At 37.1% G+C, this 27111-nt stretch overlaps 1 protein-coding gene and 2 pseudogenes across 4 annotated transcripts in view; 2 read left to right on the top strand and 1 right to left on the bottom strand.

Annotated features, from left to right (window-relative positions):
- The window catches only part of LOC118010695, a 29556-nt pseudogene extending 15414 nt beyond the window's left edge, over nucleotides 1-14142 (bottom strand).
- SMARCA1 (SWI/SNF related, matrix associated, actin dependent regulator of chromatin, subfamily a, member 1) overlaps nucleotides 1-27111 on the top strand; it is a 776730-nt gene that overhangs the window by 199706 nt on the left and 549913 nt on the right. The gene's annotated exons all lie outside the window — the stretch shown is intronic.
- On the top strand, nucleotides 17237-20778 carry LOC118012832 (annotated as a pseudogene).

Below are 27111 nucleotides of genomic sequence, written 5' to 3'. Positions count from 1 at the left end.
TGGTCCTTGTGGAAACATGCCTCCCTTTCCAGGGGGCTAGGCTCAGTGTAAGTGGCTCTGGATTCCACTATGTGGTGCTGTTTTGCTCCCTGATGGACTTTCGGCACTGATAGGCAGGATGAATATGGTAGTGCCCCACTCTCTAGCCCTGGAGCTGAAAGTTTATGTCCCCCCACTCTTTAGTAAGCCCTCATAGAAAAGCAGTCAGTCACTCTTGTCTCCCTGGTTTCCGTCAGAACTCTGTGTTCACCCAGCCTGGGACCGAGTGTTTTTTATCTCAGGCATGTGACTGAGTTTCAAAACTCCAAATTTTAGGAACTCCTGAAGCATGGACCCATGCTGTTCCTCCCAGGGGAGCAAGAGGGGTCTCACCACGCTTCTGCCTTTTGCTGGGCCCCTTCCCAGAAAGCAGTTGCACAACTGTGTAGTGGTTCACAGTTTATGGCAACATAGAGTAGAAAGCTGGCACCTAAAATTGCTGGCTTCCCCACTCTAATGCCTGGGAGCTCTGCTGCTCTAAGGCAACACCTATCCTTCTTGAGACCCCAGGGATCCTAAGACCATGCTGTCACACCTGGCATTCCACCCCACTTCACCATCTCAGCAACTTTAAGCCAAGTATGTACCCCACTGTAGCAGACTTCTTAAAGTTCCAGTTTGGTGCTCTGCTGCTTATAATATTTTGCAGTAGTCTCCTTAAGCAGACTCTCTCCCCGCTGCCATATCCTCAGATATATCACCTAGAATTCAAGTCTCTGCACCTTCTACCTTCCAAAAAGTGGTCACTTTTCTACTTTAAGAATTACAGCATTTCTTTTCTCAGAACTTCAATTGATTTCTCAGGTGTTCAGAATGATTTGATAACTATCTAGCTGAATTCAAGGAACCAGACAAACTTAGGGTCCTGTACTCTCCTGCTATCTTAACTCCTCCCCCCCAGAAGTCGGATCATGTTTTTAAATTCACTCTGCTAATCTGTCTTTTAATTGTTGTATTTAGACCATTGTAAATTATTGATATGTTAGGATTTAAATCTGCCATTTTATTTTTTGTTTTCTATTTGTTACCTATTTTTGATTTATATATTTTATTTATTTCATTTTCCTGTGGATTACTTGAACATTTTTTAGAATTCCATTTTGATTTATCTATAGTGGTTTTGAGTTTATCTTTTCGTATAGAATTTTTATGTTTGTTTTTGGTATTACATTTATATACATATATATAACTTATCACATGTGTCATCATTTTACTAGTTTGAACAAAGTATAGAAACCTTAGCTCCCTTTATGTCCCTTTACCCTTGCCATTTAAAATGATTGTTTGAAATATTTTCTCTACATATGTTTAGAACCACATCAGACAATGTTATAATTTTTGCATCAACCATAAAACATAATTTAGAAGATTCAAGAGAAGGAAATCCTATTGTATATACCCATATTTTTGGTTACCATGTTCTTTCTCTTCTTGATGTCCAAGGTTCCTTCTTTTTACCATTTTCTATGTGTTTAGAGAACTTCCTTTAGCCATTCTTATGGGTAGTTCTGCTCATGATAAATTTTCTTAGTTTTTCTGCATCTGAGAATGTCTTGATTTCCCCTTCATTCCTGAGGATATTTTTGCTGGATATAGAATTCTGGAGTGATAGTTTTTGTTTCAGCACTTGAAAGATATTGTGCTACTTTATTTTGGCATTCATGGTTTCTGATGAGAAGTCTGCTATTATTCAAATTGTTGTCCCCCTATAGATAAGGAATCATTACCTTTCACTGCTTTCAATATTTATTTTCTTTGAATTTAGTTTAAGAAGTTTGACTATGATGTGTGTTGGTGTGGACTTCTTTGCATTTACAATTTTTGGAATTCACTTAACTTCTTGAACTTGTACATTTATATCTTTTATGACATTTGGGAACTTTTCAGCCATTATTTCTTTGAGCATTTTTTCAGACCCACCCTCTCTCTTCTCTCCTTCCAGGACTCCAATGACACAAATACTAGATGTCTTGTTATAGTCCCACAAGTCAGTGCATCTTTGTGTATTATTTTTCACTATATTTTCTCACTGTTGTTCAGATTGGGTAATTTCTGTTGTTCTGTCTTCTAGGTCACTGATTCTTTCCTCTATCCCCTCCATTCTGCTGTTGGGACCATCAACAGAGCTTTATATTTTGGTGATTTTATTTTTTAGTTCTAAAATTTACATTTTGTTCTTTATATCTTCTATTCCTTTGTTGAGACTTTCTATTTTTTCCTGAGTTTCTCTATTTTTTCATTTGCTTCAAGTGTCTTTATAATTGCCTATTGAAGCATGATTATGATGATGGTTTATAATATTTGTCAGATAATTCTAACATACATCTATGTCATCTTGGTGTTACCATTTATTTTGTCTTTTTTTTCATTCAGTTTGAGATCTTCTTGGTTCCTTGTATGCTAAGTAATTTTCAATTGAAGTTTGGACATTTTGGCTATTATATTAGGCTCTGGATCTTATTTAAACCTTCTATTTTAGCTGGCCTTTTTGGATACTGATTTAGCAGGATAAAAGGGATTTCACCTCATTATTTCCAGGTTGGGGTAGAAGTCTATATTCCCTGTTCACCCTCAATTGACAGCCAAGAATGGGGGAATCTTCATTACTGCTGGTCAAGGGTAAGATTTCCATCTCCTCACTAGGCCTCCATTGATGACTCCCTGGCTGGGAAGGGTAGATATGTCTTGTTACTGCTCCACATCTGACTTTCCCTAATACTACAAGTTTTGGGAAGGTTTCATTTATGTTGGACAATGGTGAAAAATCTGACTCTCAGCTTTCTCTAACATCACCTCCATCAGTGTGGAGGTCACCTTGTTACTTCTGGGGGTGTGTGGAAGTCTAGGCTGCTCAGGTGATTTCTACTATTGGGGGCCTCATTATTGCCCAGGAGTGATGAAGTTCCTACTCCTTACATGGTCTTCTCTGGTATGACCCAATGGAGGTTTTGGGCAGCAAGAGTGGGTGCCTGTTTCCCATTCAGCCTTTGCTGGCATGGGTAAATGTGGGGCTACTGTTTTCTGTGGTGTTCGACTAGAGTATAATGCTAATTGTCTAAAAGTTTACCATTGCTAGGCTTTCCAGGTCCTTGGACTAGTGAAAGCAGTCTTTAACTTGTGCTTTCTTTTTGTCTGCACCCACTGGTGTTTCTTGGTTGCTAGATTCTTCATCTCTAAGTCTGAGATATATTAAGCAAAAAGGAAACTGGAGGAATTTACAACCATGTTGTTCCTCAGCAACTGAAGTCCCTAGCTGGTCTTTTTTTCTCCACCTTCAAGAGTCTTCCTATGCTTGTTTTATATATAATTTCCAGGGTTTTTAGTTGTTCTTAGTGGAGAGAATAAGGAAAAATATTTCTACTCCAAATTCCAAGAAGCAGAAGTATGTTATTTTTAAAAAAATCAAAGTAACTTATTTACATAGTTTAAAAAGTTAAGGCATTTATGATAAAAGTCTGCAGTCCCCTACCCCTTCCTTACATATGCCTGGGTCTGACTCTTTGGAAGCAACCACTTTCAATATTTTTAGCTGTTTCTTCTATTATTTCCTTCCATGTTTCTAGACAATATGGTCACTCCACTACTTATTGACTTAAAAAATTTAATATATCTATTGATTTTGTTGTGGTGGTAGATAAGGATTTAGCTTTCTCATATATTTTACCTCATTTTCATCATCTTTTCAATAGAGTCATGTCACCATTTTTTTCATTAAACTGGTATCAGTGTTTATATTATTATAATAAGTAGTATTCTTTAATTTTTTCCAAGTTGTTCCATCAAATGTGCCTACCACCTGTCCTTTTCTCTTCTCTCAAATATTCCATCATATTAACTCATTTACCATAAGGCTTTTTTCCCTAAAAATTTCTTTTCCTTGAGGTCCTTTGCTTTCTTTTTCCTGTCTGGACTGGCTAGTCCCTTAGCCTACTCTACAGGTATCATCCTGGGACTTTTCTGAAGTTTCAGTGCTGTGCCTTGGTATAGGCAAATCTTTTAACATTCATTTTGTTGGAACTTTTGTGAACACTTTTAATCTGGATACTCATGTTTTTCAGGTCTGGGAAATTCTCTTATGGCATTTCTTTGAAAATTTCTTCTTTACTTTCTCTACTCTTTTTTTTCAGGACCTAACATTGATTAGTTGGATATTAGTTCTCTTGGATTGATTCTGGAGGACACTAATTTTTTCTATTTTCTGACTCCCATTCATTTTTGTCCTACTTTTAGGGAATTTTCTGTGATTTTATTTCTAATTTTCTATTGAATTTTTATTTTATTAAGCCATATGTATTGATTTTATGTAAAAAATGAATTATATTAATTCTCATTAAGGTTTAATTTTTTAAGTTTTTAACTTTTTTTCCTGATTTTTTTCATAACATTTTATGTTTATTTCATGGAAGGCATGCTTTCTCATATTTTGTAGCCTTTTTCCTATTCTCTGAATTATTTTCTTGAATTTCTTTCTTTCTGTTTATTTTTGCTTTTCTCATATGTTGAAGGCTTTTCTCAGTGATATGATGATGATTGGTTACCTGCTCATATGTAGGTTTGATACATAAAAGCTGAATGGGGGCTTTGTGTATATGGGCAGGGTATACAGTCTGGAGAAGTTTACTCCTGATTGTTCAGGTAGTTCACTGGGGACCCAAACTGTTACTATGTAGAGGTCTTTTCTTTTAAGCCATTTTTCTCCAGAGATCACTCTTTCAATTACTTGCCTGAGGTTATTAATTTGGTTCTAAGGCTTTCCGACCACAGTATAGAGGAAGGGGTATGCATGGGTGTCTGACCATTTCATATGCAGCATTTCAACTTACATTCAACTTTGTATTTACCCTCACCCATCATCTTTCTTGCTGTCCCTGATTCCTAAGATTTTTAAGTTCAGCTTTACCAGTTAATAAATTTCCATTGGCTTCTGGCTTATAGAGTAGGTTCTGGCTGAGGATGTTCTGTGAGTGTGAGGAGTAGTGTGTGTGTGTGTGTGTGTGTGTGTGTGTGTGTGTGTGTGTGTTGTAGGGGGCAAACTTTGATTATTCCATATATACATTTTCGATCTATCCCTATTTTTACCCCAGAACTCCATTCCTACACATTGCCAGAAATGATACCTCTAAGATTTGAGCATCTCCTGGGTTCTGTGAATCTTTTCAGGCATCTTTTCATTAAAATCCCCTCTCTGCATGTTTTAGGTCATGAGCTTCTCTACTTTGTCAAATCAGTGACCACTCTTTCATCTACTTTCTGTCTTCTAAACTATTTCTTCAAATCTTTTATCAGCTGATGTTTCCTCTCTTGTTTTCATTGTCTTATTGGTCCTTCATTCTGATGAAGAAATAAATATGCTTAAAAATATATTCCTTTTTCTAATTTTGCCATATCCCTAGAACAGCACATTTCAGACTTTAATGTGCATAATGATCACCAGCAGATGTTGTTAAAGTAAATATTCTGATTCAGTTGTTCTGGGTGGGGCCTGAGATTCTTCATTTCCAACAAGCTCCAAGGTGAAGCTCCCAGATTATACATTAACTAACAGTAGTCTAAAGCATCTTATCTGCCTCCATTCTTTGACTTTTCTTTCTGTCAGGTTTAGGAGGCAGGTTAAAGTTGGCTGGCTGCTGAGAGATGTGCACGTGAGAAACTGAATTTGAAAGGCCATAAAAAACAGCCTTTTAACCAAAGGTACTTTTCCCCCCCTTTTAATCAAAGGTACTTCTATTAGAAACCTTTATCTTTAGTTTCCAACACCCTGAAATATTCCCATATTGACAAGGCTTGTCATTTAGAGTGGATGGAGAGTTGCAGAGCTTCCAAGACCAGCAGAAATGGAAAGAATATGTGACCACTAAGCCGGCCCTGCAAGAAATATTAAGGGGGGTTCTATAAAAGGAGAAAGCCCACAAGAGTGATATACAACAGAAATTTACAGGGACAATCTATAAGAAAAACGTCTCCACAGGCAACATGATGACAATTAATTCATATCTTTCAATAATCACTCTCAACGTGAATGGCCTAAATGCTTCCATAAAATGGCTCAGGGTTGCAGATTGGATAAAAAGACAGGACCCATCCATATGCTGTCTACAAGAGACTCATTTTGAGCCTAAAGATACATCCAGACTGAAAGTGAAGGGATGGAGATCCATCTTCCATGCCAGTGGACCTCAAAAGAAAGCTGGGGTAGCAATTCTTATATCAGACAAATTAGATTTTAAGCTAAAGACTGTAGTTAGAGACACAGAAGGACACTATATCATTCTTAAAGGGTCTATTCAACAAGATGATCTAACAATTGTAAACATTTACGCCCCCAACATGGGAGCAGCCATCTACATAAGCCAACTGTTAACCAAAATAAGGAGTCATATTGATAACAATACGTTAATTGTAGGAGACCTAAATACTCCACTCTGAGCAACAGACAGATAGATCATCTAAGTAGAAAATCAACAAAGAAACAAGAGCTTTGAATGACACACTGGACCAGATGGACCTCATAGATATATACAAAACATTCCACCCTTAAACAACAGAATACACACTCTTCTCTATTGCACATGGAACTTTCTCCAGAATAGACCACATACTGGGTCACAAATCAGGTCTCAACCGATACCAAAAGATTGAGATTATTCCCTGCATATTCTCAGACCATAATGCTTTAAAGCTGGAACTCAATCACAAGAAAAAATTTGGCAGAAATTCAAACATTTGGAAGCTAAAGAACACTCTGCTCAAGAATGTTTGGGTCAACCAGGAAGTCAAAGAAGAACTTAAACAATTCATGGAAATCAATGAGAACGAAAACACATCAATCTAAAACCTATGGGATACTGCAAAGGCAGTCCTAAGGGGGAAATACATAGCCATCCAAGCCTCACTCAAAAAAATAGAAAAATCCCGAATTCACCAACTAACTTGACACCTTAAAGAACTAGAGAAAAACAACAAACGATGCCTAAGCCACACATTAGAAGAGAAATAATTAAGATTAGAGCAGAGATCAATGAATTAGAAACCAGAAACACAGTAGAGCAGATCAACGAAACTAGAAGCTTGTTCTTTGAAAGAATTAATAAGATCGATAAACCACTGGCCAGACTTATCCAAAAGAAAAGAGAAAGGACCCAAATTAATAAAATTATGAATGAAAGGGGAGAGATCACAATTAACACCAAGGAAATAGAAACAATTATTAGGAATTATTATCAACAACTGTATGCCAATAAATTGAGCAATCTGGATGAAATGGAGGCCTTCCTGGAAACCTGTAAGCTGCCAAGACTGAAACAGGAAGAAATTGACAACCTGAATAGGCCAATAACCAATAACGAGATTGAAGCAGTGATCAAAAACCTCCTAAAAAACAAGAATCCAGGGCCTGATGGATTCCCTGGGGAATTCTACCGAACATTCAAAGAAGAAATAATACCCATTCTCCTGAAGCTGTTTCAAAAAAATAGAAACAGAAGGGAAGCTTCCAGACTCATTTTATGAGGCCAGCATTACCTTAATCCCCAAGGCAGGCAAAGACCCCATCAAAAAGGAGAATTTCAGACCAATATCCCTGATGAATATGGATTCCAAAATCCTCAACAAAATCCTAGCTAATAGGATCCAACAATACATTAAAAGGATCATCCACCACGACCAAGTGGGATTTATTCCCGGGATGTAAGGGTGGTTCAGCATTCAGAAATCAATGTGAGAGCACATTAATAAGAGGAGAGAGAAGAACCATATTGTCCTCTCAATTGATGCAGAGAAAGCATTTGACCAAAGACAGCATCCTTTCTTGATTAAAACTCTTCAGAGTATAGGGATAGAGGGAATATTCCTTAAGTTCATAAAATCCATCTATGAAAAACCCACAGCTAATATCATCCTCAATGGGGAAAAGCTGAGAGCTTTTCCCTTAAGATCAGGAACACGACAAGGATGCCCACTCTCACCATTATTGTTCAACATAGTACTAGAAGTCCTAGCAACAGCAATCAGACCACCTTTTTAACTTTCGAATATACTAGATACCCATGGAAGAATTTCTCCAGCTTTAGTGAGATATAATGTTCATATTACAGTGTGTATGCTTAAGGAATACAATGTGATAATTTGATATACATATATATTATAAAATGATTACCACAATAAGGTTAGTTAACACATCCATCACCTCATATAGTTACCATTTTTTTTGTATATGGTGAGAACATTTAAGATCTACTCTCTTAGCAACTTTCAAGTATACAATACTGTATTGTTAACTATAGTCACAATGCTTTACATTACATCCCCAGAATTTACTCATCTTCTAACTGGGAGTTTGTATTTCTTGACCACCATCACATGTCATGTCCTCCCCAGTGCTGGTAATCACCTGTTTCTGAGTTCTTTTTTTTTTTTTTTTTAAAGATTCCACATTTAAGTGAGATCATATAATATATGTCTTTCTCTGACTTATTTTGCTTACCATGTTGCCCTCAAGGTCCATCAATATTATTACAAATGGCAGGATTTCTTTTTTATGGATAATAATACTGCACTATATATATGTTACATATTCTTAATCCATTCATCCACTGATGGTCACTTAGTTTATTTCCGTGTTTTGGCTATTGTAAATAATTCTGCAATAGACATGGGGGTGTTGATAAGTCTTTGAGATAATGATCTTTTCTTTGGACATATACACAGAAATGGGATTGCTGGATCATAGGGTAGTTCTTTTTTTAATTTTTTGAGGAACCTCCATAGTGTTTTCCTAGTGGCTGTACCAATTTACATTCCCACCAACAGTGCATGAGGGTTCCCTTTTCTCCACATCCTTGTCAACATTTTTTGCCTCTTTTTGTTTATTGCCACTCTAACATTTATGAGATGATATTTTATAGTTTTGATTTGCATTTCCTTGATGAATTAGTGATGTTGGGTATCTTTTCTTGTACCTGTTGGTTATTTGTATATTTTCCCTGGAAAAATGTCTATCCAGGTCCTTTGCCCATTTTTAAAATTGTATTATTTTTTGTTTTAGTTTTATTTTGTTTGCAGTTGAGTTGTAGGAATTCCTTATATGTTTTGGACATTAATGTCTTATCATGTATATGGTTTGCAAATATTTTGTTCCCTTCCATAGGTTGCCTTTTCAATTATGTTGCCTGTTTCTTTTGCTGTGCAGAAGCTTCTGAGTTTAATGTAGTCCCACTTGTTGATTTTTCATTTAGTTGCTTGTGCTTTTGTTGTCATATCAAAAAAAATCTTTGCCAAGACTTATGCCAAGAAGCTTTCCCCCTGTTTTTTTGTAGGAGTTTTATGATTTCAAATCTTATGTTTAAGTCTTTAATCCATTTCAAGTTAATTTTTATGAGTGCTGTAAGATAAGGGTCTAATTTCATTCTTGTGCAGGTAAATATCCAGTTTTCTCCACACCATTTGTTGAAGAGACTGTCTTTTCCCCATTGAGTATTTTTGGCTCCCTTGTCAAATATTAGTTGACCATATCTATATGGGTTTATTTCTGGGCTCTCAATTTTGTTCCATTGGTCTATGTGTTTGTTTTTATGCTAGTACCATACTGTTTTGATTACTGTAGCTTTGTAATATCGTTTGAAATCAGGAAGTATGATGCCTCCAGCTTTCTTTTTCTTTCTTAGGATTGCTTTGGCTATTTTTGTTTATTTCCATAAAACTTTGAGATTGTGTTTTTTTCTGTGAAAAATATTGTGATTTTGATAGGGATTGCATTGAATCTATAGATGACTTTGGATAATATGGACATTTTAACAATATTAGTTCTTCTGATCCATGAACACAGGATATATTCCCATTAATCTGAGTCTTCTTCAATTTCTTTTATCAAAGTCTTGTAGTTTTCAGTGAGATCTTTTACCTCCTTGGTTCAATTTATTCCTAAGTACTTTATTGTTTTTGATGCTATTGTAAATTGGATTATTTTCTTTTTTTAAAAAAGATTTTATTTTTAAGCATTCTCTACACCCAACATGGGGGCTTGAACTCACAACCCTGAGATAAAGAGTCTCATGCTCCTCTGACTGAACCAGTCAGGTGCCCCTGGATTTTTTTTTTAATCTTTTTTGATACTTTGTTATTAGTGTATAGAAACACAATTGATTTTTGTTTGTTGATTTTATATCCTGCAGCTTTATGGAATTCATGTATTAGTTCTAAGTTTTTTGGTGTAGTCTTTAGAGTTTTCTATATATAATAGCATGTCATATGCAAATAGAGACAATTTTACTTTTTCCTTTCAACTTGGATGCCCTTTATTTCTTTTTCTTGCCTAATCACTCTGACTAGGACTTTTAGTGTTATGGTGAATAAAAATGGTGAAAGTGGATAGATACCCTGTCTTGTTCCTGATCTTAGAGGAAAGCTTTCATCCTTTTACCACTGTGTATGGTGTTAGTTGTGGGTTTGTCATATACAGTCTTTATTATATTGAGGTATGTTCCTTCAGTACCCACTTTTTTATCATGAAAGAATGATGAATTTTGTCATATGCTTTTTCTGCATCGACTGAATCATATGATTTTTATCTTTCATTCTTTTAATGTAATGTATCTCATCTATTGATTTGTATATGTTGAATCATCCTTGTATCCAAGAGATAAATCCCACTGGATCATGGCATATGATCCTTTTGTTATTTTTTTTATTTTAATTTTTATTTTCTGGCATATGTCCTTTTAATATGCTGTTGAATTTGGTTTGCTAATATTTTGTTGAGAATTTTTACATGTATTCATCAGGGATGTTGGTTGGTAGTTTTTTTTCTCATACTGTCCTTATTTGGCTTTGGAATCAGGGTCCTGCTGGTCTCATACAATATGTTTGAGAGTGTTCCCTCCTCTTCAATTTTTTGAAAGAGTTTGAGAAAAATTTATGTTATTTCTTCTTTAGATATTTGTTAGAATTCACCTGTGAAGCCATCTGGTTCTGAGCTTTTCTTTGTTGGGAGGTTTTGGATTACTGTTTCAATTTTCTTAGTCATAAATGGTATGTTCAGAATTTCTATTTCTTTATGAGTCAATCTTTCTAGGTTGCATATTTCTAAGAATTTACTTATTTCTCTTAGGTTGTCCAATTTGTTGGTTTATAATTGTTCATAGTAGTCTCTTATGATCCTTTGTACTTGTATAGTATCAGTTGTAATGTGTTTCATTTCTGATTTTATTTATTTGATTTCTCTTATTTTCTTGGTTAGTCTAGCTAAAAGTCTGTTAATTTTCTTTATCTTTTCAATAAACCAACTCTTAGTTTTGTAATCTTTTCTATTGCTTTCTATTCTCTATTTCATATCTTTCTGCTTTAATCTTTATTATTTTTTTCCTTCTGCTAACTTTGGGCTTAGTTTGTTTTTCTTTTTCTAGTTCCTTGAAGTGTAATATTAGGTGGTTTATTTAAGATCTTTCTTTTTTCCTAATGTAGGTATTTATAGCTATAAACTTCTGTTTTTGTTTTTCCTTCATCTTATAAGTTTTGGTAGGAATATTTTAAAAGAGAAGAAAAATATTATAATCTTACAGTTATAATACTGTATTTTTAAAGAAGGAAAACATGCTACAGTGTCATTTTAAAAAGCCCAATGAACAGTTCTGTGTCCTGATTGTGATGATGGTTACCCAAATCTATACATGTGATAAAATTTTATAGAACTGTATGCCAAAAAAGTACATATAAAAACTGGTGAACTTCAAATAAAGTCTGTACCTTAGTTAATAGTATTGTAGCAATGCTAACATTCTGGTTTTGATGTGTATTATGGTTATGTAAGATATTAACATTGGTAGAGACTGGGTGAAAGGTGTACAGGAACTCTATAATAATTTTTGCAATTTCTTGTGAGTCTTAAACTAGTTCAAAATAAGATGTTATTTAAAAAGTCCATTCCAATGAAAAGATACTCAACATCACTCATCATCAGGGAAATGCAAATCAAAACTACAGTGAGATATCACCTCATATTTATCAGAATGGCTAAAATCAGCAATACAAGAAACAACAAGTGTTGGTGAGGATGTGGAAAAAAAGGAACCCTGTTGCACTGTTAGTGGGAATGCAAACTGGTACAGCCACTGTGGAAAACAGTGTGGAGGTCCCTCAAAAAGTTGAAAATAGAACTATCCCCCCAATCCAGTGATCACTACTGGATATTTACCCCCAAAGTGCAAAAACACTAATTTAAAGAGATACATGCACCACTATATTTATAGCAGCATTATTTATAATAGCCAAGATATGGAAGGAGACCAAATGTCCATTGATAGATGAATGGATAAAGAAGGTGTGCTATATATACACAATGGAATATTATTCAGCCATTAAAAATAATCTAATCTTGTCATTTGCAACAACATGGATGGAGCTAGAGAGTATAATGCTAAGCAAAATAAGTCAGCCAGAGAAAGTCCAATACCATATGATTTCACTCATATGTGGAATTTAAGAAACAAAACAAAAAAACAAGCAAAGGGAAAAATAGAGAGGCAAACCAAGAAACAGACTCTTAGCTGTAGGGAACAAACTGATGGTTACCAGAGGGGAAGTGGGTGGGTAAAGTAGGGTAAAGTAGGCAATGGGGATTAAGGAGGGGGTTGGGTAAAATAGGTGATGTGGATTAAGGAGTGCACTTGTGATGAGCACTGGGTGATGTATGGAATTGTTGAATCAGTATGTTGTACTGAAACTAATATAACACTTCATGTTAACAACTGAAATTAAAAAAAGTCCATTCAAGAGATAAAACAATTAAAGGAGGAAGTAAAGTAAAGAATTCTACAAATCTCACTACTAAGAGATATTACTATTAAAATTTGGGGGAACATTTTCCCTGATATCCCCATATTTATCGAGCACTTCTTGTATGCCAAGAACCCCTCTAAGAACTTTATGAATATTATCAATTTCTTAACAATAGCCCTCTGTGGTCCATACCATTATTATGCTCATTTTACAAAGAAGAAACCAAAGCTTAGAGAGATAACTTGTCTAAGGCCATATAACTAGTAAATTTCAGAACTAAAATGCAAGCTGAGGTATGTCTGATGCCTAAATTCAAGTATTTTTTTCCTTCACTATATTAATTCTTCTAACATCTCCACCTTGATCACACCCACCTTGTTTTCTTCCAGGTGCTAGAATGTGACTTTCCTGAAGTTTGGATTTATTGTTCTAGACAGCTACCTCAGAGATTCCCATTAGGTTGACTTTATATCACCCAATCTGCTTGCTCAGTCTTAGCCTATATTATAACTTACAAATTCTCCACATTTATTTTATTTTCTTCTGATCTTTATTTTGATTTCCCGAGTTAGTCCTGTGTCTTTTTTCCCTACAAAGTAGATGCCAAGAATTTTCACCACTTATAGAATTTGGTACTAGCATATCTGCCTTTGACTTATATATTTATAACTTTTCACTTTGTCTGATTTTAGCTTCTCTGGCCTTCTGTGCATCTTACCAGAATGATTTCATCTGAAAAATATTTAACTGGTTATATATAAACCATCCCCTTTTTGTCTTTAGACTTTTGCTTCTTTCAAACATAGCATCAGTTTCCATAAGAGAGGTATGACCTCTACATATAATAGGTAGCCTTTTCTTGCTTCACTATTACTTCATTTTCTTCCCTTACCTACCCATTGCTATGTGCTATATTCTTTGATTTCATCAATACATCTGGCATTTCATTTCTCTGCAAGAATTTGAGAAGAAAATCATATACCAAACCTTTTTTTTTTGATCCAGACATATTTCACAGCCTTTGACATTTAAAGAATTTCAGAGAAATTCTAATACTTGTCAGTCAAATATTGCCTATCCCTTTATTGCTGTTTCTAGCACTTTGAGAAGTATGAATTCTGCCAGTTTCAGCACCTTCTGCAGCTGGATTCCTTGTGTCACCTTGAAGGCCATTTCTCCTTCCTCCCAGGTGCCACTGAAAACAGCAGCCTTCAAAGTTTTGCTGAAACTTCTGTCCTCCAATGTTGTGTTGAACTCAGCAGTGAGACTGGCAGGGCTGAGAGTATTTCTCTTTTTCAACAACTGGATCCTGCTGCTCACTTCTGGAGCCATCATGTCAGCTCTTCTATTAGCTGTCTCTTTCTCCTTTGAGTGGTGCCTCAACATAAGACCATGGTCCCTCCCTTCTCTCTGCTCCAAAAATAATTCTGAAAAGAACCTCATGTCCAAATTTCTCATTTTACAATGTCAATCTGTCCATTTTGTCCATTAAGGCCACCACCAGACAATATTCTTCTCTCTTACTCATTCTCAAATGTTCATAGGTCCTGTCTTTAGTTTTGTTTTAGATTTCTCTTCTTCACTTATCTCCTTGACTCTGTATATAAATTCTTCTTATTCTTTGATATTTGCTATTTTGCTTTTGTTTTTTCTTTCTGTACTCTCCATTAAACACATCTTCATTTTGGAATTTGTGCTTAACTTTATAAGGCCATTGGCTTGGCTCTTTCCTTGGAGTCTTTCCTTGGAATATTATGTAGATCATTCCTGTCACATCCTGAAAGTGACATAAAAGTTATGAGAATTTATTCTGAGAAAATAGTAATACATGTGCATGAAGATTTTATGTACATTGAAGGTTTTTAGCACTATAATATTAAAATTGTGAAAAACTAGGTATAACCAAAATTTTTATCAATAAGAGACTAAGTAAATTTTGGTACAGCCTTATATGAAATACTAAACATGCATTTGAAATGACAATGTAGAGTTATATTTACTGACATTGGAAGATTCTATAATATTTATTGAGTGAAAAGGCAGGTTACAAAGTGTAAATATACTATGATATGTATGCTATATTTGTTAAACAGTGGTGACTCTAGTTAGGCAGATTTGAGTGTAAATATTGGCTTCATCATTTACTAGCTGTCTGACTTTGGGTAAATTATTTACTTCCCCATGTCTTGATCTGCACATTTTAAAAATGGGGGTAATAATAGCCACCTACCCCATAGGGTTTTTTGTAAGGATTAAATGATGTAATTCATGTTAAGTGCTCAGAAGAGTGACTGGTCATTATTTCCAGTATTTGAAACAAATAAAAATGTATATGAAAGTGCTTTGAAGGGTGGAAAGTGACTGAGAGGTCACATATTGACAAATATCAAAATGTATTATGGCTTTGTACTGATAATATTGAGTATGGAGGAATGTCTCCCAACTCTGAAATATCCCATCTCCAAGGAATGCTACATAAAGTTGGGAGGACTTCCCCTCATAGTAAGGGAGTGGAGGCAAGGTTATTTCTGCCCACAGGAACTTACAGATGTTTCTCAAAACTCTCAGCTCTATAACATCTCATGCCTTAGACAAAATTGTAGCTTAAGTAGTTTCTTCTGTGCTGTCTTTCATACTCCTTCCCTTTTTACAGTGTCTAATCAGAAACCAAGGATTGCAGTATCATCGTAAGACAAAATGAGTAATGGTGGGGATTTCTGAGAGTTTGTGTCAGATAAGCTGACAGGTGGGATAGAGCTTTATGTAAGGAAACCTCTGAGCACTGCCCCTCATCACACTTCCCCTGTGTATGAGGGAGACACAACTTCAACTATTTTGATATTTGAAGATGTTATAGCTAAAGAGGTTTGTCACAGGAGATCTTCATGGAGCATTCAGCCCATCTTCCTGAGCAGGCTCCAGCACCTATTTCCCTTAGGTGAGAGGATGGGTCTTCCTTGTTTTTTCAGCATTCTTGATTTGGTTAAGTTCTCTGCTTATTCAATTTCCTAGAATTTAACTGTTTCCAGACTTTATAGTTACAGTTCTTAGACTTTAACTGTTCTGACACATTCATTTTTAGGGAACAAATTATTTTATTAAAAATAGTGCTTTTGTCTAAACATCTAATTAGAAGTTTCCAAAGGAATAAGGAGTTTACAACCAGTGTTCAGCATGGGTATGGTGGGCATTTGCTGATTTCCTGAATATTTTTCTTATTGAAAGATGGTTGACACAGAATGTTACATTAGTTTCAGGAGTACAATGTAGTGATTCAACAAGTCTATATGGTATGCTATGCTCACAAGTATAGCTACCATCTGTCACTGTATAACACTATTACAATACCATTGACTATATTCCCTATGCTCTGCCTTTCATCCCTGTGGCTTATTCATTCCATACCAGAAGCCTGTACCTCCTACTCCCCTACTCCCCTTCACCCATTTTCCCATCCCCTACTCCCCTCCCTTCTAGCAACCATCAGTTTATTCTCTGTATTTATGAGTCTGTTTCTGCTTTTTGTTTGTTTTGTTTTTTAGATTACACATATAACTGAAATCATATGGTATATGTCTGACTTATTTCACTTAGCTTAATACCCTCTACATCCATCCGTGTTGTCACATATGGCAGAAATCTGATCCTTTTTTAATGGCTGAGTATATTCCATTGTATATACATAGCACATCTTCTTTATCCACTCAACTACTGATGGACATTTGGGTCACTTCCATATCTTGGCTACTGTAAATAATGATGCAGTAAACACAGGGGTGCATATATCTCTTTGAATTAGTGTTTTTGTTTTCTTTTCTTTCTTTCTTTTTTTTTTTTAAAGATTTTATTTATTTATTTGCAAGAGAGAATGAGAGACAGAGAGCACGAGAGGGAGGAGGGTCAGAGGGAGAAGCAGACTCCCCGCTGAGCAGGGAGCCCGATGCAGGACTCAATCCCCGGACTCCAGGATCATGACCTGAGCCGAAGGCAGTTGCTTAACCGACTGAGCCACCCAGGCGCCCATGTTTTTGTTTTCTTTGAGTAAATACCCAGTAGTGGAATTATTGGATCATATGCTATTTCTATTTTTTTATTATGTTAATCACCATACATGACATCATTAGTTTTTGATATATGGTATTTCTATTTTTAATTTTTTGAAGAACTCCCATACTGTTTTCCACAGTGGCCATACCAATTTACATTCCCACCAACAGGGTACAAGGGTTCCTTTCTCCATATCCTTGCCAACACTTGTTATTTCTTGTCTTTTTTATTTTAGCCATTCTGATATGTGTCAGGCAATATCTTATTATGGTTTTGATTTGCATTTCCCTGATGATGAGTGATGTTGAGTATCTTTTCATGTGTCTGTCAGTCATTTGTATGTCTTCTTTGGAAAAATGTCAATTCAGGTCCTCTGCCCATTTTAAATTGGATTATTTGTTTTTTGTGTTCCTGAATATTCTTTAAAATATATGTCAAAGAAACATGAATTGGTTGAAGGTAAATACACTATCAAGTGATGAAAACTCTGTGTCACATATAAGCAAAGCTTCATTCTTCAAGTATTCAATAAGCATTGTAATATCCTACAATGTAAGAGGCATTGAACACAATGCCTGAACACAATGGGCTGAATACATAGCTGAAAAAGATACAGTACCTGTATTATAGTCTGGTGGGGGGTATAAGACATATGTCCATAGGTAGAATGTGAACAGTATCACAGAGCCAAGGAAACTCATAGTTCTTGGACTTCAGAGAGGAGAGTGATCTCTTCTGATTGAAGGATTCATGGAGGGCATACCATTTGAACAACATCTTGAAGGACAAGTGGGGGGTGGCATTTCCATCGGAGGAAATGGCATAAGCAAAGACATGGATGCTGGAAAGGACAGGTTTTTTTTTTTTTTTTTTTTTAAGAACTATGATTAGTACAATTGGATATGAAAGGAAAAATGACTAGAAAGGTTGAATTATAGAATGTCTGGTCTTGAAGGGTCATTTGAGATAATTTAATCTGTCCCCCTCATTTTATAGGTGGAGAAACAGGTAACTTGTTCAAAGTAATCAAGCTGGTTTATAGTAGTTTGGCATTATAGCTTCAGATGTTCTGTAAAAGATATTTAATTTTTTTTGATAGGCAGTGGAAAACACTGGGGATTTTTTTATCAGCAGGGTGATAACAGCAGATATAATAATAATAGTTCACACATATTGCATGTTTACTATGCGCCAAGCCTGAGGCTAACTTGTATGTGATATCTCATTTACTCCACTCTGGGAGATAGATACCATTATTAGCCATATTTGAAAGATGAATGCAATAATGCTCTTTTAGGTTAAGTGAATTCCCCGAGCTCACAGAGCTCATAAACAGTAGAGCTGAGATTTGAACCCATAGTCTAGCTCCAAAGTCTAAGCCCTGAATGATTATACTAAACTACCATCAAAATTATTTATTAGGAAGTGGCAATAGGCCAGAGGATGAATAGGAATAGGAGAAAGAATAGAGAGAGGAGGACCAGTTAGGAGACCACTGTAGTAATTCAGGGAAGAGGTGATTAGGCCCAAATTATAGTTGGGAGATATTGGAATGGAAGAAAGGGAGAGACCCAAGAAGTATTTTAAAAGAAGACTTGATAGATTGGATGAACTGTTGGGAAGGAGGGAAAAAGTGATTAGGAAGCTCTCTGAGTCAAGAGTGTGAGACGATTTCCAAAGGAAAGGAGTATAAGTTTAAAAACTACATGGATAGAAGTATAATAGCTAGAGAAAGAAAAATCACAGCTTTGACTTAACAGCTATGATCAAGCCAAACTTAAAGGCATCCAGTTCTGAGACTTGAGGAGATTGATAAGCCGAAGCATGCTTAAAAAAGGATGACTAGGCCCAAGCCTGAGCCAGTGTCGAGTGGGGTAGAGCAGAGGTCGGACCTGGAGCAGAGCCGGCTGAGTGGGCGCCGAGTCCCCGCCATGGCCCAGAGCACGCTGTCCTTGTGCTTCCATCTGGTGGACAATGACGAGTTTGACGAGAACAAATTCGTGGACGAGCAGGAGGAGGTGGCAGCGGCAGCAGCCAAGCCAGGCCCGGACCCTAGCGAGGTGGATGGCTTTCTGTAGCAAGGGGACATGCTTCAGGCATTCCATGCAGCCTTATGGAACTCTCCTGTCAACACCAAGAATCAAGCCATGAAGGAATGAGCCTAGCACGTGGTGCTGAAAGTGCTTACAAACTTTAAGAGCAGTGCAGTTGAGCAGGCTGTGCAGTCACTGGACAGAAATGACATTTACTTGCTAATGAGGTACGTTTATAAAGGGTTTGAGAAGCCCACAGAAAACAGCAGCGCAGTGTTAATCCAGTGGCATGAAAAGGCATTAGCAGTAGGAGGGCTAGGCTCCATTATAAGAGTTCTTACAGGAAGAAAGACTGTTTTAAAAAAGTAAAAGGATTCATGTTACCTTGAGAAGAATTTTGGACGTACAGGCTGATAAAGAAGGGCTTGACAATGGACCGTCTTCCTAGGAATTCCCAACTAAACTATTTCAGGACATGCATCTGCTAAAGTGTATTTTATTTTCAAGGTGGAGGGAGAACTCATCTGTTTCCTAAATCCTTTGCAGGATCTGGTAGTCTATGCCTTTGTCCACGAGTAACACAGAACTGATGTGGTAACTGTTTATTGGAGTGGCTGGCCAGCTCTGTCGGTATACCTGTGTGCTCTGCCTATATCAAGTGGGGGAGGGCAATTTGGGCAGGTACAGATCCAAGGGCTGTGGTAAAAGGGAGAGCTTGTTTTTTTGAAGTAAAACTTCGAGGGTTTGTACAGACATCCTGTCTTCCCAGAGAAGACGGGCTCTCTTGGATTCATTGTAAAATGCCTGCTACATCATAAAGCTCTTGGCTTATTAGTAAAAATAAAAATAATAATAATAAAAAAGGATGACTAGGATGGTGAAAAGACTTGATGGCTACCAGTCATAGGAATAGGGCCTGATTAGCTTGGAGAAGAGAAGGCACAGTGATGGTCATGATAACTGTCCTCAGACATCTGAAAGACCATCATACAGAAGTAAAAAACAGATTCCATTTTTTGTAAGGTATCATGAGGCAGAAGCAGGGCCAATTGGTAGAAGAAATCAGGAGAGAGATTTTGGGCACAATATAAGGAAGAAATATACAGAAGTGGGAACTCTGCTGATAGGGAAAGGTACAGTGAAAGATGTTGGTGGAATGAATGCCTTGGGAAAGGTTGTTAGTTTGGCTCTGGCTCTGGAATGGTCCAAGAATCACCTAATGACAGCTTGTTGAGGATGCTGGAAAGGAGATTCAAGTAATAGACAGGTGGCTAGACAAGATGAATTTTAAGGGTTCTTCCATCACTGAGATTCTTTGGAATTGTGATTGGAGAAAGTTTGAGAACTTAAAACTATAGCAGCCATTTGTTCTCAGGCATGATGAACTAAAGCTTCCAGTGGAATCATGGACCAAGTCTCTGGAAAGACAGTAAATCTATTACATATGTGTAGTCCTGAAATTGAAAAGAGGTAACTCAGGAAGATGCTTTCCAGTGACTGAAAGGCGTGCCCAGAAAAGAATGGTGCTACTCTAGATTCAGTCTCTGAGTTGGTCAAAGTCATTTCTAGAGGCAAAATGAGTTGAATCTTTTGGATCTTATTTTTGGGGGTGCCTCAGTGGCTGCTCATAGAAACAAGGAGCTGAAACTATTCAGTGACTCATATAGCAAAAGGTAGAAAATGGTGCAAATATATCCAATTGGTACAAAACCATGTTACTTCCGACAGTATGTAAAGTTAGGACTAGGGCAGTTGGTCTGGGAATAACACTTTCCTGCCTTTTACCCATCCCTCCTCAGACTGTGCCAACTCTTCACCTTTGAATCAGGGGAGTGCCTGATACTTTGATTTGCCTCAGGTCTTACCCTTAAATTGTTCCATACCTTCTTCTCACCTTAAAAAATGGTCAGAATCATAATGGTCTTCTTTGCAGGAGTAATTTGCTGCTTGGTTCATGGACTTCTCTGGAGCAAAGATGATAAATAGGTTTTATATTTGGGGCCAATTCTGATTGGATAGTAATGGCTGCATAGGGCACTGCAAGGTGAAGTTGTTTGAGGCCTCATCTGAACACAGCAGGAAAGAAGGCCATGACCCATTAGTGATGTCTGCTCTGTGGGTATGTGATGGGAGATTGACAGCACACACACCTCAAAAATGTACTATCCTTGGAGTAGAGGAGAAAGTTGTAGATTTCTGCCAAAAACTATTATTATCTATACCTTGCTAGGTCAGAGAATTAAAACCCATGACTACTAATCCCTAATTCTCATGTATTTTCTGACCATCAGCATCAGATATAAGTTGAGCCTTGATTCTAGCCACAATATCATTTCCTGACTGTAGTTAAAGCTAAGTCCTGGCCCTTACCACAGATTGAGCCCTATTCTGGCCACAGTTGGCACCTAAACTCTAGATAGCTATTACACAAATGATCATTATCAGATGGGTTAAGGCAAACCCATTCTCACCACTGGAGACCCAGTTCAAGGCTTGTGCTTTACTAGAGGTGGGTCAGTAGCTGTGCCTTTTGTCTGTGAAGGGCAGTGCATTACTGATATAGCAATATGCCTGTCAGTGTTTCTTCTCCAATCATCCAACTGCAGAGAGCACAAATGCCTTATTGCCATGGGAGACAGCCTTTTTTTAAAAAAAATGGAAGGGAAAAAATGAAACTCAAGTGAAAGAGGTAATTTCCTGTGACTGTGAGAACATAAAGCAAATGCCTTAACATGATTTTAAATGGGTCTGTGAATGTGGCTGATGGAAGGAAACTTTCTTGGAAAGGATGTATACTGTGAGTGCTGCTGGGTACAGAGCACATTAGGGGGCAAGGAAGCCAGGAACCATGTGCTGGAAGTCAGTTTCTATTAAATTAATAGACTTCATACAGCTACCAATTCTGGTCTGGATAAATGGGTTTTTAGAATAATAATTTCTTAAAAATCATGAAGTGACTTGATAAGGTAGTAATAAAATTGTCAGAGTCTCCACTTTGACTTAGGCTGGGTTGTAATAGGGGATTTAAAAAAAAATCTAAATCTTTCAGAATGTGGAGAGAGGGGGAACCGAGAAACTAGAGCTCCCTTTGATCCCTGTACTGGGGCAGGGGATGTGGAGGCTTTGGAATGTATGGGAGCAGCTCTGTCCAATAGAATTTTCTGTAATGATGGAAATGTCCTGTATCTGCATTGTCCAATACAGTAGCCACTGACAACCTATGGCTATTGAGCACTTGAAACGTGGGTAGTGTGACTAAGGAACTTAACTTTAAATTTTATTTTTTATCTATTTATTTTTTTAAAGATTTTATTTATTTATTTGAGAGAGAGAATGAGATAGAGAGAGCATGAGAGGGGGGAGGGTCAGAGGGAGAAGCAGACTCCCCGCCGAGCAGGGAGCCCGATGCGGGACTCAATCCCGGGACTCCAGGATCATGACCTGAGCCGAAGGCAGTTGCTTAACCGACTGAGCCACCCAGGCGCTCTTAAATTTTATTTAATTGTAATTAATTTAAAATTAAATTGCCTTGTGAGCTAGTGGCTACCATATAGGACAGCATAGCATAGAATTTAGGTCAGTTTCCAGATCCAAGAGCAACAAAACTGTAAGGAAAAGAGAACAATCAGAAAATCCATATGTCTAAGCTCAGTTTATACCTCTATTGAGAAGAATAGGCTTTTGTCAGCTTTAGATAGACCCTTCACCTTGATTTTTAGATGAGAGCATGCCAGTATTTGTGGAGCATCTGTCTCTGTGGTCAGTCTAAGGATATGGAAAGTTCAAACATATTATCCATTACTAATGGGTATTGATGAATTTAATGAAAGTAATGCATCTTGTTTGAAGCAGAGAAATGAATATTTCACAAAAGAAATGTAAATAAGATTTTGATTAAAGAATTTATTAATGTTTCTTCTGTGCTGTTGATATAATAACCAGAGTTCCATCTTTATATGGGACATTTATAATTCAGTCAAAGCCAAAAAACTTAATGTCTATTTCAATATCATACTATTGGTGACTTGGACTACAGAATGGAACAGGAAAAAATGATATACCATAAACCAAATGAATGTCTTTGGGTATAGTTTGGGTAATGAAGCAGATCTTAGACTTGATTAGCTTCCATTTATCCTACTGTTCCTTTAATTATTATAATTTTGAGGTATAGCTCTTGAATTTGCAACTTGTTTCCTATGTGCTACCTTTATGCTTTTTAATTTTCCCCACTTTATCATAGTGCATTCATTCAAATACTACCTTTATGCCTTTTTAATTTTCCCGACTTTATCATAGTGTATTCATTCAAATAACCTGAAGAAGTCTACTGTAGCTGGTGCATTGATTATAATGGGGTATGGTAAAAGATAATAGCAGGGTGAGATTCTGAAGGGCTTTGAAAGCCACGTTGAACTATTTTAACTTTATCCTAGGAGCAGTGGGAGTGACATGAGGTTTTTAGAAATGAACTGCAGCATGGGGAATGAAGTGGAGAGCAGGGGAGGTGAAACCTTGATCAGTTAGAAGGTTAGTGCAATGGTTAAGGTGAAAGATGATGATCTAAGGTGATAATTGCAGTATAGATGGAAAAAAGTAGACAGATTAAAGAAATATTTAAGAGGTAGCATTACTAGAACTTTGTGAGTGATTAGATGAAGAAGGATTAGACTGTACTCCCTGTGGGTAGCCTCTTCTTTTGCCCTATGCTTTTCCTGAGATAAGACTCATCACTCTGTCATTTATCCCACAAATAAATCCACTTCCACTGATGGGCAATGTGCAATTTGCTGACATTTCATGGGGGAATGGAAGACCTGGTTACATTTCACACTACAGAGTAAAATTGAATCTGATTCCTTCATTGGACATATCTCTCCCAAAGTCTCTAACTCTCCTTAGGTCTTTCCCCTCTTTCTTACTTTACTCTGCCTGTCTCCTCAGTTCCTCTGCTCTCTTACCTCCTCCTACATTCTATTTTACTTCTATCCCCTTTCTGTTGTTGTTGTTGTTTTTTAAAAATTTTTTTATTGTTCTGTTCATCCCCATACATTACATCATTAGTTTTTGATGTAGTGTTCCATGATTCATTGTTTGTACATAACACCCAGTGCTCCATGCAGAACGTGCCCTCTTTAATACCCGTCACCAGGCTAACCCATCCTCCCACCCCCCTCCCCTCTAGAACCCTCAGTTTGTTTTTCAGAGTCCATCATCTCTCATGGTTTGTCTACCCTTCCGATTCCCCCCCTTCATTCTTCCCCTCCTGCTATCTTCTTCTTTTTTTTTTCTTAACATATACTGCATTATTTGTTTCAGAGGTACAGATCTGAGATTCAACAGTCTTGCACAATTCACAGCGCTTACCAGAGCACATACCCTCCCCAGTGTCTATCATCCAGTCACCCCATCCCTCCCACCCCACCCCCCACTCCAGCAACCCTCAGTTTGTTTCCTGAGATTAAGAATTCCTCATATCAGTGGGGTCATATGATAATGTCTTTCTCTGTTTGACTTATTTTGCTCAGCATAATACCCTCCAGTTCCATCCATGTTGTTGCAAATGGCAAGATCTCATTCCTTTTGATGGCTGCATAATACTCCATTGTACATATACACCACTTCTTCTTTATCCATTCATCTGTCGATGGACATCTTGGCTCTTTCCACAGTTTGGCTATTGTGGACATTGCTGCTATAAACATCAGGGTGCACGTACCCCTTCAGATCACTACATTTGTATCTTTGGGGTAAATACCCAGTAGTGCAATTGCTGGATCGTATGGTAGCTCTATTTTCAACTTTTTGAGGAACCTCCATACTGTTTTCCAGAGTGGCTGCACCAGCTTGCATTCCCACCAACAGTGTAGGAGGGTTCCCCTTTCTCTGCATCCCCGCCAACATCTGTCATTTCCTGACTTGTTAATTTTAGCCATTCTGACTGGTGTGAGGTAGTATCTCATTGAGGTTTTGATTTGGATTTCCCTGATGCCGAGCGATATTGAGCTCTTTTTCATGTGTCTGTTGGCCATTTGGATGTCTTCTTTGGAAAAATGTCTGTTCATGTCTTCTGCCCATTTCTTCATTGGATTCTTTGTTCTTTGGGTGTTGAGTTTGATGAGTTCTTTATAGATTTTGGATACTAGCCCTTTATCTGATATGTCATTTGCAAATATCTTCTCCCATTCTGTCAGTTGTCTTTTGGTTTTGTTGACTGTTTCTTTTGCTGTGCAAAAGCTTTTTATCTTGATGAAGTCCCAATAGTTCATTTTTGCCCTTGCTTCCCTTGCCTTTGGCGATGTTTCTAGGAAGAAGTTGCTGCAGCTGAGGTTGAAGAGGTTGCTGCCTGTGTTCTCCTTTAGGATTTTGATGGACTCCTGTCTCACATTGAGGTCTTTCAACCATTTGGAGTCTATTTTTGTGTGTGGTGTAAGGAAATGGTCCAGTTTCATTCTTCTGCATGTGGCTGTCCAATTTTCCCAACACCATTTGTTGAAGAGACTGTCTTTTTTCCATTGGACATTCTTTCCTGCTTTGTCAAAGATGAGTTGACCATAGAGTTGAGGGTCCATTTCTGGGCTCTCTATTCTGTTCCATTGATCTATGTGTCTGTTTTTGTGCCAGTACCATACTGTCTTGTTGATGACAGCTTTGTGATAGAGCTGGAAGTCCAGAATTGTGATGCCACCAGCTTTGCTTTTCTTTTTCAACATTCCTCTGGCGATTCGGGGTCTTTCCTGGTTCCATACAAATTTTAGGATTATTTGTTCCATTTCTTTGAAAAAAGTGGATGGTATTTTGATGGGGATTGCATTGAATGTGTAGATTGCTCTAGGTAGCATTGACATCTTCACAATATTTGTTCTTCCAATCCATGGGCATGGAACATTTTTCCATTTCTTTGTGACTTCCTCAATTTCCTTCATGAGTATTTTATAGTTTTCTGAGTACAGATCCTTTGCCTCTTTGGTTAGATTTATTCCTAGGTATCTTATGGTTTGCAGTGCAGTTGTAAATGGGATCGACTCCTTAATTTCTGTTTCTTCTGTCTTGTTGTTGGTGTATAGGAATGCCACTGACTTCTGTGCATTGATTTTATATCCTGCCACTTGACTGAATTCCTGTATGAGTTCTAGCAGTTTTGGGGTGGAGTCTTTTGGGTTTTCCACATAAAGTATCATATCATCTGCAAAGAGTGAGAGTTTGACTTCTTCTTTGCCAATTTGGATGCCTTTGATTTCTTTTTGTTGTCTGATTGCTGTGGCTAGGACTTGTAGTACTATGTCGAATAGCAGTGGTGATACTGGACATCCCTGCCATGTTCCTGACCTTAGGGGGAAAGCTATCAGTTTTTCCCCATTGAGAATGATATTTGCTGTAGGTTTTTCATAGATGGCTTTTATGATATTGAGGTATGTACCCTCTATGCCTATACTCTGAAGAGTTTTGATCAAGAAAGGATGCTGTACTTTGTCAAAAGCTTTTTCTGCATCTATTGAGAGGATCATATGATTCTTGTTCTTTCTTTTGTTAATGTATTGTATCATGTTGATTGATTTGCAGATGTTGAACCAACCTTGCAGCCCAGGGATAAATCCCACTTGGTCGTGGTGAATAAGCCTTTTAATGTACTGTTGGATCCTATTGGCCAGTATTTTGGTGAGAATTTTTGCATTCATGTTCATCAGGGATATGGGTCTGTAATTCTCCTTTTAATGGGGTCTTTGTCTGGTTTTGGGATCAAGGTAATGCTGGCCTCATAAAATGAGTTTGGAAGTTTTCCTTCCATTTCTATTTTTTTGGAACAGTTTCAGAAGAATAGGTATTAATTCTTCTTGAAATGTTTGGTAGAATTCCCCTGGGAAGCCATCTGGCCCTGGGCTTTTGTTTTTTGGGAGATTTTTGATGACTGCTTCAATTTCCTTAGTGGTTATAGGTCTGTTCAGGTTTTCTATTTCTTCCTGGTTCAGTTTTGGTAGTTGATACATCTCTAGGAATGCATCCATTTCTTCCAGGTTATCTAATTTGCTGGCATAGAGTTGCTCATAATATGTTCTTATAATTGTTTGTATTTCTTTGGTGCTGGTTGTGATCTCTCCTCTTTCATTCATGATTTCGTTGATTTGGGTCATTTCTCTTTTCTTTTTGATAAGTCGGCCAGGGGTTTATCATTCTTGTTAATTCTTTCAAAGAACCAGCTCCTAGTTTCGTTGATCTGTTC

The sequence above is a fragment of the Mirounga leonina genome, unplaced genomic scaffold, assembly GCF_011800145.1.
Source record: "Mirounga leonina isolate KUSES-001 unplaced genomic scaffold, KU_Mleo_1.0 Mir_101664, whole genome shotgun sequence".
In the NCBI taxonomy this organism is placed as follows: domain Eukaryota; kingdom Metazoa; phylum Chordata; class Mammalia; order Carnivora; family Phocidae; genus Mirounga; species Mirounga leonina.
This window is presented reverse-complemented; position numbering and strand designations above follow the sequence as displayed.